Consider the following 13,410-nt stretch of genomic DNA (forward strand, 5'->3'; position numbering starts at 1 on the left):
TTATTTATATTTTTTTCAATTCGCGTAAAATTAGAATTTCGGTATTTTACATGAGAGCGCATATTCAGTTGCTGCATATACTCCAAAACAGAGTAGAAAAGGGCGTTGCATATTTTTTCTTACAGATTATATTCAGAGCAATTTTGCTTTTAACTTTGGGGTGCCTACATAATATTGAGATTTTTTTAGATTCACGTAAAATGAGAATTTCTCTATTTTACATGAGAGAGCATACTGAGTTGGTGTGTATAAAGCAAAACAGAGTAGAAAAGGGCATTGTATATTTTTTTTCACAGATTATATTCGGAGCAATTTTTTTTTAACTTTGGGGTGCCTAGATAATATTTATATTTGTTTCGATTCGCTTAAATATAGAATTTCTGTATTTTACATGAGAGAGCATATGGAGTTGGTGTATACGCTCCAATAAAGAGTAGAATAGGGCATTGTATATTTTTTCTGACAGATGATATTCAGAGCAATTTTGTTTTTCACATTGCGGTGCCTAGATAATATTTAGATTTTTTTGATTCGGGAGAAATTACAATTTCTGTATTTTACATGAGAGAGCATACTGCGTTGGTGTATATACTCCAAAACAAAGTAGAATAAGTCATTGCATATTTTTTCTATCAGACTATATTCAGAGCCATTTTCTTTTAACTTGGGGCGTCTAGATGTTATTTACATTTTTTTCAATTCGCGTAAATTTAGAATTTCGGTATTTTACATGAGGGAGCATACTGAGTTGGTGTATATACTGTAAAACACAGTAGAATCAGGTATTGTATATTTTTTTAACAGACTATATTGAGAGCCATTTTCTTTTAACTTTGGGGCGTGTAGATATTATTTAGATTTTTTCGATTCGCATAAAGTTAGAATTTCGGTATTTTACATGAGAGAGCATTTTGAGTTGGTTTATATACACCATAACAGAGTAGAAAAGGCCATTGGATATTTTTTCTGACAGATTATATTCGGAGCAATTTTTCTTTTTACATTGGATTGCCTAGATAATATTTAGATATTTTCTATTCGCTTAAATATAGAATTTTGGTATTTTACATGAGAGAGCATATGGAGTTGGTGTATATACTCCAAAACAGACTAGAATAGGGCATTGTATATTTTTTCTGACAGATTATATTCAGAGCAATTTTGCTTTTTACCTTCGGGTGCCTAGATAATATTTAGATTTTTTCGATTTGAGTAAAATTAGAATTTCTGTATTTTACATGAGAGAGCAGATGGAGTTGGTTTATATACTCCAAAATAAAGTAGAATAGTGCATTGTATATTTTATCTGACAGATTATATTTAGAGCAGTTTCGTTTTTAACATTGGGGTGCCTACAGAATATTTAGATTTTTTCGATTTGGGTAATATTAGAATTTCAGTATTTTACATGAGAGCGCAAACAAAGTTGGTGTATACACTCCAGAACAGAGTAGAAAAGGGCGTTGTTTATTTTTTCTGACAGATTATGTTGAGAGAAATTTTGTTTTTAACATTGGGGTGCCTAGATAATATTTAGATTTTTTTCGATTCCCTTAAATATAGAATTTCTGTGTTTTACATGAGAGAGCATATCGAGTTGGTGTATGTACTAAAAAACAAAGTAGAATAGGGCATTGTATATTTTTTCTGACAGATTATATTCAGAGGAATTTTGTTTCTAACATTGGTATGCCTAGATAATATTAAGATTTTTTCGATTGCGGAAAATTAGAATTTCGTTATTTTACATGAGAGAGCATACTGAGTTGGTGTATATACTCCAAAACAAATTAGAAAAAGGCATTGTATATTTTCTCTAACAGACTATATTCAGAGCCATTTTCTCTTAACTTTGGGGCACCTAGATATTCTTTAGATTTTTTCTGATTCACGTAAAATTAGAATTTCGGTATTTTACATTAGAGAGCATATTGAGTTGGTGTACATACTCAAAAAACAGACTAGATTAGGGCACTGTATATTTTTTATGAAAAATTATATTCAGAGACAAATTGATTTTAACATTCGGGTGCCTAGATAATATTTAGATTATTTTCCATTCACATAAAATTAGAATTTTGATATTTTACATAAGAGAGCATACTGAGTTGGTGTATATACTCCAAAACAGGGTGGAAAAGGGCATTGTATATTTTTTTTGACAGATTATATTCAGAGAAATTTTGCTTTTTACATTGGGGTGCCTAGATAATATTTAGATTTTTTTCGATTCGCTTAAATATAGAATTTATGTATTTTCTATTAGATAGCATATGGAGTTGGTTTATATATTCCAAAAAACGGTAGAATAGGGCATTGTATATTATTTTTGACAGATTATATTCAGAGAAATTTTGTTTTTAACATTGGGGTGCCTAGATAATATTTAGATTTTTTCGATTCGGGTAAAATTAGAATTTCTGTATTTTACATAATAGAGCATATGAAATTGGTGTATATACTCCTAAAAAGAGTAGAAAATGGCATTGTATATTTTTTCTCTGAGATTATATTCAGAGCAATTTTGTTTTTAACATTGGGGTAACTACATAATATTTATATTTTTTAAATTCGGGTAAAATTAGAATTTCTGTATTTTACATGAGAGAACATACAGAGTTGATTTATATACTCCAAAACAGAGTAGGATACGGCATTGTATAATTTCTCTAACAGACTATATTCAGAGCCATTTTCTTTTAACTTCGGGGCACCTAGATATTATTTAGACTGTTTTCGATTCATGTAAAATTAGAATTTCGGTATTTTACTTCAGAGAGCATATTGAGTTGGTGTATATACTCTAAAACAGAGTAGAAAAGGACATTGTATATTTTTTGTGACAGATTATATGCAGAGCAGTTTTGCATTTAACATTGTGTTTCCTAGATAATATTTAGATTTTTTTCGATTCGCTTAAATATAAAATTTCTCTATTTTACATGAGAGAGCACTTGTAGTTGCTGTATATATTGCACAACAGTAGAATAGGGCATTGTATATTTTTTCTGACAGATTATATTCAGAGCAATTTTGCTTTTAACTTTTGGGTGCCTAAATAATATTTAGATTTTGTTAGATCCACGTAAAATTAGAATTTCTTTATTTTACATGAGAGAGCATACTGAATTGGTGTATATACACCAAAACAGAATAGAATAGGGCATTGTATATTTTCTCTGACAGATTATATTCAGAGCAATTTTGTTTTTAACATTGGGGTGCCTAGATAACATTTAGATTTTTTCGATTCGCTTAAATATAGAATTTCTGTATTTTACATGAGAGAGCATATGGAGTTGGTGTATATGCTCAAAAAAAGAGTAGAATAAGGCATTGTATATTTTTTCTGACAGATGATATTCAGAGCAATTTTGTTTTTAACATTGAAGTGCCTAGATAATATTTAGATTTTTTTCGATTCATGTAAAATTAAAATTTCTGTATTTTACATGAGAGAGCATACTGAGTTGGTGTATATACTCCAAAACAGAGTAGAATAGGAAATTGAATATTTTTTCTGACAGATTATATTCAGAGCAATTTTGTTTGTAACATTGGGTTGACTACATAATATTTTGATTTTTTCGTTTCGGGTGAAATTAGAATTTCGGTATTTTACATGAGAGAGCACACTGAGTTGGTGTATATACTCCAAAACAGAGTAGAATAGGGCATTGTATATTTTTTCTGAAAGATTTTATTCAGAGCAATTTTGTTTTTAACATTGACGTGCCTACATAATATTTAGATTATTTCGATTCGGATAAAATTTGAATTTCTGTATTTTACATATTAGATCATATTAGTTAATGTATATACTACAAAACACAGAAGAAAATGGCATTGTGTATTTTTTCTGACAGATTATATTCAGAGCAATTTTGCTTTTAACCTTGGGGTTCCTAGGTAATATTTAGATATGTTTCGATTCACTGAAATATAGAATTTCTGTATTTTAGATGAGAGAGCATATGGAGTCGGTGTTTATACTCCAAAAAAGAGTAGAATAGGGCATTCTATATTTTTTCGGACAGATAATATTCAGAGCAATTTTGTTATTAACATTGGGTTGACTAAATTATATTTAGATTTTTTCGATTGGGGTAAAATTAGAATTTCTGTATTTTACATAAGAAAGCATATTGAGTTGGTGTATATACTCCAAAACAGAGTAGAATAAGGCAGTGTATATTTTCTCTAACAGACTATATTAAGAAACATTTTCTTTTAACTTTGTGGCGCCTAGATATTATTTAAATTTTTTTCAATTCACGTAAAATTAATATTTCTGTATTTTACATGATAGTGCATATGGAGCTGGTGTATATACTCCAAAACAGAGTAGAATTGGACATTGTATATTTCATCTGACAGACTATTTTTAGAGCAATTTTCCTTTTAACATTGGTGTGCCTAGATAATATTTACATTTTTTTCGATTCACGTATAATTAGAATTTCTGTATTTCACATGAGAGAGCATAATGAGGTGGTGTACATACTCCAAAACAGAGTAGAATAGGGCATTGTTTATTTGTTCTGACACATTATATTCAGAGGAATTTTGATTTTAACATTCGGGTGCCTAGATGATATATAGATTTTTTTCGATTTCCTTAAATATGGAATTTCTGTATTTTACATGATAGAGCATATGTAGTTGGTGTATATACTCCAAAACAGAGTAGAATAGGGCATTGTAAATCTTTTCTGACAGATTATATTTAGAGCAATTTTGTTTTTAACATTGGCATTCCGAGATAATATTTAAATTTTTTTCGATTCGCTTAGATATAGAATTTCTGTATTTTACATGATAGAGTATATGGAGTTGGTGTATATACGCTAAATCAGAGTAGAATAGTGCATTGTATATTTTTTCTGACTGACTGTATTCAGAGCAATTTTGTTTTTAACACTGGGTTGCCTAAATAATATTTAGATTTTTTCGATTCAGGTAAAATTAGAATTTCTGTATTTTACATGAGAGAGCATACTGAGTTGGTGTATATACTCGAAAACAGAGTAGAATAAGGAATTGTATATTTTTTCTAACAGACTATAGTAAGAGCCATTTTCTTTTAACTTCGAAGTGCCTAGATATTATTTAGATTCTTTTCGATTCTTGGAAAATTAGAATTTCTGTATTTTACATGAGAGAGCTTATGGATTTGGTGTATATACTCCAAAACAGAGTAGAAAAGGACACTGTATATTTTTTCTGACAGATTATATTCAGAGAAATTCTGCTTTTAACATTGGGGTGCCTAGATAATATTTAGATTTTTTTCGATTCATGTAAAATTTGAATTCTGATATTTTACATGAGAGAGCATACTGAGTTGGTGTACATACACAAAAACACAGTAGAACAGGGCATTGTATATTTTTCCTGACAAATTATATTCAGAGCAATTTTGATTTTAACATTGGGGTGCCTAGAGTATATTTAGATTTTTTCGATTCGGGTAAAATTTGAATTTCTGTATTTTACATGAGAGAGCATATTGAGTTGGTGTATTTACTACAAAACAGAGTAGGAAAGGGCATTGTATATTTTTTCTGACATATTATATTCAGAGCAATTTTGCTTTTAACATTAGGGTGCCTAGATAATATTTAGATTTCTTTCGATTTCCTAAAATATTGAATTTCTGTATTTTACATGAGAGAGCATATGGAGTTGGTGTATATACTCCAAAACAGAGTAGAATAGGGCATTGTCTATTTTTTCGGACAGATTATTTTCAGAGCAATTTTTTTTAACATTGGGGTGCCTAGAAAATATTTATATTTATTCGATTCTGGTAGAATTAGAATTTCTGTATTTTACATGAGAGAGCATATGGAGTTGGTGCATATACTCCAAAACAAAGTCGAATAAGGCATGGTATATTTTTTCTAACAGGTTATATTCAGAGGCATTTTTGTTGACCATTGGGGTCCCTAGATATTATTTAGATTTTTTTCGATTCACGTAAAATTAGAATTTCTGTATTTTACATGAGAGAGCATATAGAGTTGCTGTATATACTCCAAAACAGAGTAGAATAGGGCATTGTATATTTTTTCTCACAGATTATATTAAGAGCAATTTTGTTTTTACCATTGAAGTGCCTAGATATTATTTAGATTTTTTTCGATTCACGTAAAATTAGAATTTCGGTATTTAACTTGAGAGGGCATACTGAGTTGGTGTATATACTCCAAAACAGGGTAGAATAGGGCATTGTATATTTTTTCTGATAGATTATATTCAGAGCAATTTTGCTTTTAACATTGGGGTGCCTAGATAATATTTAGATTATTTCTATTCGGGTAAAATTAGAATTTCGGTATTTTACAAGAGAGAGCATACTGAGTTGGTGTATATACTCCAAAACAGATTAGAAAAAGGCATTGTATATTTTTTGTGACAGATTATATTCAGAGCAATTTTTGTTTTAACATTGGGGTGCCTAGACAATATTTAGATTTTTTCAATTCGAGTAAAATTAGAATTTATTTATTTTACATGAGAGAGCATATTGAGTTGGTGTGTACATTCCAAAAAAGAATAGAATAGGGCATTGTATATTTTTTTCTGACAGATTATATTCAGAGCAGTTTTGCTTTTAACATTCAGGTGCATAGATAATATCTAGATTTTTTTGGATTCAGGTAAGTTTAGAATTTCGGTATTTTGCCTGAGAGAGCATATTGAGTTGGTGTATATACTCCAAAACAGAGTAGAAAAGGGCATTGTATATTTTTTTGACAGATTCTAATCAGAGCAATTTTACTTTTAACATTCGGTTTCCTAGATAATGTTTAGATTTTTTTGATTCACGTAAAATTAGAGTTTCGGTACTTTACATGAGAGAGCATACTGATTTGGTGTATATACTCCAAAACAGAGTAGAATAAGGCATTGTATATTTTTTCTAACCGACGATATTCAGCGCCATTTTCTTTTAACTTCGGGGCACCTAGATATTATTTAGATTTTTTTCGATTCACGTAAAATTAGAATTTCGGTATTTTACATGAGAGTGCATACTGGGTTCGTGTATATACTCCAAAACAGATTAGAATAGGGCATTGCATATTTTTTCTGACAGGTTATATTAACAGTAATTTTTTTGTAACATTGGGGTGCCTAGATAATATTTAGATTTTTTCGATTCATGTAAAATTAGAATTTCGGTATTTTACATGAGAGAGCATATGGAGTTGGTGTATATTCCCCAAAACGAAGTAGAAAAGGGCTTTGTATATTTTCTCTCACAGATTTTATGCAGAGAAATTTTGTTTTTAACATTGGCGTGCCTAAATAATATTAAATTTTTTTGATTCGGGTAAAATTAGAGTTTCTCTATTTTACATGAAAGAGCATATTGAGTTGGCTTATATAATACAAAACTGAATAGAAAATGGCATTGTGTATTTTCTCTTATAGATTATATTCAGAGCAATTTTGCCTTTAACATTGGGGTGCCTAGATAATATTTAGATATATTTCGATTCGCTTAAATATAGAAATTCTGTATTTTACATAAGAGAGCATATGCAGTTGGTGTATATACCCCAAAACAAAGTAGAATAGGGTATTGTATATTTTCTCTGACACATTATATTCAGAGCAATTTTGTTTTTAACATGGGGTGCCTTGATAATATTTAGATTTTTTTCAATTGGCTTAAATATAGAATTTCTGTATTTTACATGAGAGAGCATATTGAGTTGGTGTATATATTCCAAAACAGAGTAGAATGGGGCATTGTATATTTTTTCTGACAGATTATATTCAGAGCAATTTTATTTTTAACATTGTATTGCCTAGATAATATTTAGATTTTTTCGAATTTGGTAAAATTAGAATTTCTCTATTTTACATGAGAGAGCATCCTGAGTTGGTGTATATACTCCAAAACAGATTAGAATAAAACATTGTATATTTTTTCTAACAGACTATATTCAGAGCCATTTTCTTTGAACTTTTCGGCGCCTAGATATTATTTAGATTTTTTTTGATTTGCATAAAATTAGAATTTCGGTATTTTACATGAGTGAGCATATTGTATATTTTTTCTGACAAATTATGTTCAGAGCAATTTTGTTTTTAACATTGGGGTGCCTAGGCAATATTTAGATATTTTTGATTCGGGTAGAATTAGAATTTTTCTAATTTACATAAGAGAGCATATTGATTTGGTGTATATAGTACAAAACAGAGTAGGAAAGGGCATTATATATTTTTTCTGACAGATTATATTCAGAGCAATTTTGCTTTTAACCTTGTGGTGCCTAGATAATATTTAGATTTTTTTCGATTCGCTTAAAAATAAAATTTCTCTATTTTACATGAGAGAGCATGTTGAATTGGTGCATATTCTCCAAAACAGAGTAGGTTAGGGCATTGTATATTTTGTCTGACAGATTATATTAAGAGCAGTTTTGCTTTTCACATTGGGGTGCCTAGATAATATCTAGAATTTTTTCAATTCGCTTAAATATAGAATTTCTGTATTTTTCTAGAGAGACCATATTGAGTTGGTGTATATACTCAAAAACAGAGAAGAATAAGGCATCGTATATTATTTCTTACAGACTATATTTAGACCCATTTTATTTTAACTTTGGGGCGCCGAGATATTATTTAGATTTATTTCGATTCACGTAAAATTGCAATTTCGGTATTTTACATGAGAGAGCATATGGAGTTGCTGTATATACTCCAAAACAGAGAAGAATAGGGCATTGTATATTTTTTCTGACAGCTTATATTCAGAGAAATTTTGTTTTTAACATTAAAGTGCCTAGATAATATTTAGACTTTTTTCAATTCACGTAAAATTAGAATTTTGGTATTTTACCTGAGAGAGCATACTGAGTTGGTGTATATACTCCAAAACAGAGTAGAATAGGGCATTGTATATTTTTTCGGAAAGATTATATTCAGAGCAATTTTGTTTTTAACATTGACGTTCCTAGATAATTTTTAGATTATTTCGATTCGGATAAAATTTGAATTACTGTATTTTACATATCAGAGCAGATTGAGTTGGTGTATATACTACAAAACACAATAGAAAATGGCATTGTGTATTTCTTATGACAGATTATATTCAAAGCAATTTTGCTTTTAACATTGGGGTGCTTAGGTAATATTTAGATATTTTTCGATTCACTTAAATATAGGATTTCTGTATTTTAGATGAGAGAGCATATGGAGTCGGTGTATATACTTCAAAACAGAGTAGAATAGTGCATTGTATTATTTTTTCTGACAGATTATATTCAGAGATATTTTGTTTTTAACATTGGGTTGCCTAAATAATATTTAAATTTTTTCAATTCGGGTAAAATTAGAATTTTTGTATTTTACATGACAGAGCATACTGTGTTGGTGTATATACAACAAAACAGAGTACAAAAGGGCATTGTATATTTTTTCTGACAGATTATATTCAGAGCAATTTTTCTTTTAACCTTGGGGTGCCAGGATAATATTTAGATATTTTTCGATTCCCTTAAATATACAATTTCTGTATTTTACATTAGAGAGCATATGGAGTTGGTTTATATACACCAAAACAGAGTAGAATAGGGCATTGTATATTTTTTCTGACAGATTACATTCAGAGCAATTTTGTTTTTAACATTGGGTTGCCTAGACAATATTTATATTTTTTCGATTTGGGTAGAATTAGAATTTTTGTATTTTACATGAGAGAGCATATGGAGTTGGTGTATATACTCCAAAAAAAGTAGAATAAGGCATTGTATATTTTTTCTAACAGACTATATTCAGAGCTATTTTTTTTGGAACGTTGTGGCGCCTAGATATTATTTAGATTTTTTTCGATTCGTGCAAAATTAGAATTTCGGTATTTTACATGTGTATGGAGTTTTTGTATATACTCCAAAAAAGAGTAGAATAGGGCATTGTATATTTTTTTCTGACAGATTATATTCAGAGCAATTTTTTTTTAACATTGGGGTGCCTACCTAATATTTAGATTTTTTCGATTCAGCTAAAATTAGAATTTCTGTATTTTACATGAGAGAGCATATTGAGTTGGTGTATATACTAAAAACAGAGTAGAAAAGGGCATTGTATATTTTTTCTGACAGATTATATTCAGAGGAATTTTGATTTTAACATTGGGGTGCCTAGATAATATTTAGATTTGTTTCGATTTGCTTAAATATACAATTTCTGTATTTTATATGAGAGAGCATACTGAGTTGGAGTATATACTCCAAAATAGGGTAGAATAAAGCATTGTATATTTTCTCTAACAGAATATATGAAGAGCCATTTTCTTTAAACTTTGGGGCGCCTAGATATTATTTAGATTTTTTTCGATTCGCGTAAAATTAGAATTTCAGAATTTTACATGAGAGAGCATATTGAGTTGGTGTATATACTAAAAAACAAAGTAGAAAATGCAATTGTGTATTTTTTCTGACAGATTATATTCAGATAAATTTTGCTATTTAAATTGGGGTGCCTAGATACTATTTAGATATTTGTTGTTTTCCTTAAATATAGAATTTCTGTATTTTACATGAGAGAGCATATGGAGTTGGTTTATATACTCAAAAACAGAGTAGAATAGGGCATTGTATAGTTTTTCTGACGGATTATATTCAGAGCAATATTGTTTTTAACATTGGGGTGCCTAGATAATATTTAGAGTTTTTTCGATTCACGTAAAATTATAATTTCGGTATTTTATATGAGAGAGCATACTGAGTTGGTGTATATAATCCAAAACAGAGTATAATTGGGAATTGTATATATTTTCTGACAGATTATATTCAGAGCAATTTTGTTTATAACATTGCCGGGCCTACATAATATTTAGATATTTTCGATTCAGGTAAAATTAAAGTTTCTGTATTTTACAAGAAAGAGCATATTGAGTTGGTTTATATAATACAAAACCGAGTAGAAAATGGCATTCTGTATTTTATCTGACAGATTGTATTCAGAGCAATTTTTCTTTTAACATGGGAGTGCCTAGATAATATTTAGATATTTTTTGATTCGCATAAATATAGAATTTCTGTATTTTACATGAGAGACCATATGCAGTTGGTGTATATACCCCAAACCAGAGTAGAATAGGGTATTGTATATTTTCTCTGACAGATTGTATTCAGAGCAATTTTTTTTAACATGGGGTGACTAGATAATATTTAGATTTTTTTCAATTCGCTTAAATATAGAATTTCTGTATTTTACATGAGATAGCAAATTGAGTTGTTGTATATACTCCAAAACAGAGTAGAATGGGGCATTGTATATTTTTTCTGACAGATTATATTCAGAGCAATTTTGTTTTTAACATTGTGTTGCCTAGATAATATTTAGATTTTTTTGAATCGGGTAAAATTAGAATTTCTCTATTTTACATGAGAGAGCATCCTAAGTTGGTGTATATACTCCAAAACAGAGTAGAATAAGGCATTGTATATTTTTTCTAACAGACTATATTCAGAGACATTTTCTTTGAACTTTGAGGCGCTTAGATATTATTTAGATTTTTTTTGATTTGCATAAAATTAGAATGTCGGTATTTTATATGAGAGAGCATATGGAGTTGGTGTATATACTCCAAAACAGAGTAGAATCAAGGATTGTATATTTTTTCATACAGATTATATTCAGAGCAATTTTACTTTTAACATTGGGGTGCATAGATAATATTTAGATTTTATTCGATTCACGTAAAATTAGAATTTCCGTATTTTACATGACAGAGCATACAGAGTTGGTGTATATACTCCAAAACAGAGTAGAATAGGGCATTGTTTATTTTTTCTGACAAATTATATTCAGAGAAATTTTGTTTTAAACATTGGGGTGCCTACATAATATTTTGATTTTTTCGATTTGGGTAAAATTAGAATTTTTGTATTTTACATGAGAGAGCATATTGAATTTTTGTATATACTAAAAACAGGGTAGAAAGGGCATTGTATTTTTCTGACACATTATATTCAGAGGAATTTTGCTTTTAACATTCGGGTGCCTAGATAATATTTAAATTTTTTTCAATTCGCTTAAATATATAATTTCTGTATTTTACATGAGAGAGCATACTGAGTTGCGTTATATACTCCAAAACACAGTAGAATAGGGCATTGTATATTTTTTCTGACAGATTATATTCAGAGAAATTTTGCTTTTAAAATTGAGGTGCCTAGATAATATTTAGATTTTTTTTGATTCACTGAAATATAGAATTTCTGTATTTTACATGACAGGGCATTCTGTGGTGGTGTATATACTCCAAAACAGAGTAGAAAAAGGCATTGTATACTTATTCTGACAGATTATATTCAGAGAAATTTGTTTCTAACATTAGGGTGCCTAGATAATGTTTTGATTTTTATCGATTCACGTAAAATTAGAATTTCAGTATTTTACATGAGAGAGCATATTGAGTTGGTGTATATACTACAAAACAGTAGAAACAGGCAGTGTATATTTTTTCTGACAGATTATATTAAGAGATATTTTGCTTTTAACATTGTAGTGCCTAGATAATATTTAGATTTTTTCAATTGGGGTAAAATTATAATTTCTGTATTTTACATGTGAGAGCATACTGAGTTGGTGTGTATACCCCAAAACAGACTAGAATAAGGCATTCTATATTTTTTCTAACAGATTATATACATAGCCATTTTCTTTTAACTTTGGGGCGCCTAGATATTATTTAGATCATTTTCGATTCACGTAAAATTCAATTCCGGTATTTTACATGAGAGCGAATATGGAGTTGGTGTTTATACTCCAAAACAGAGTAGAATAGGGCATTGTATATTTTTTCAGACAGATTATGTTCGGAGCAATTTTGCTTTTAGCATTGGGGTGCCTAGATAATATTTAAATTTTTTCGATTTGGGTAAAATTAGAATTTCGGTATTTTACAAAAGAGAGCATACTGAGTTTGTGTATATACTCCAAAACATATTAAACTAAGGCATTGTATATTTTTTGTGACAAATTATATTCAGAGCAATTTTCTTTTTAACATTGGGGTGCCTAGACAATATTTAGATATTTTCAATTCGAGTATAATTAGAATTTCCTTATTTTACATGAGAGAGCATATGGAGTTGGTGTATACATTCCAAGAAAGAGTGGAATAGGGCATTGTATATTTTTTCTGACAGATTATATTCAGAGCAATTTTGTTTTTAACATTGGGGTGCCTAGATAATATTTAGATTTTTTCGATTCAGGTAAAATTAGAATTTCTGTATTTTAAATGATAGAGCATATGGAGTTGGTGTATATACTCCAAAAAAAGTAGAATACAACATTGTATATTTTTTCTGACACATTATATTAAGAGCAGTTTTGTTTTTAGCATTGGAATCCCTAGATAATATTTAGATATTTTCGATT

The sequence above is a fragment of the Callithrix jacchus genome, chromosome 20 (genome assembly GCF_049354715.1).
Source record: "Callithrix jacchus isolate 240 chromosome 20, calJac240_pri, whole genome shotgun sequence".
Taxonomy (NCBI): Eukaryota; Metazoa; Chordata; class Mammalia; order Primates; family Cebidae; genus Callithrix; species Callithrix jacchus.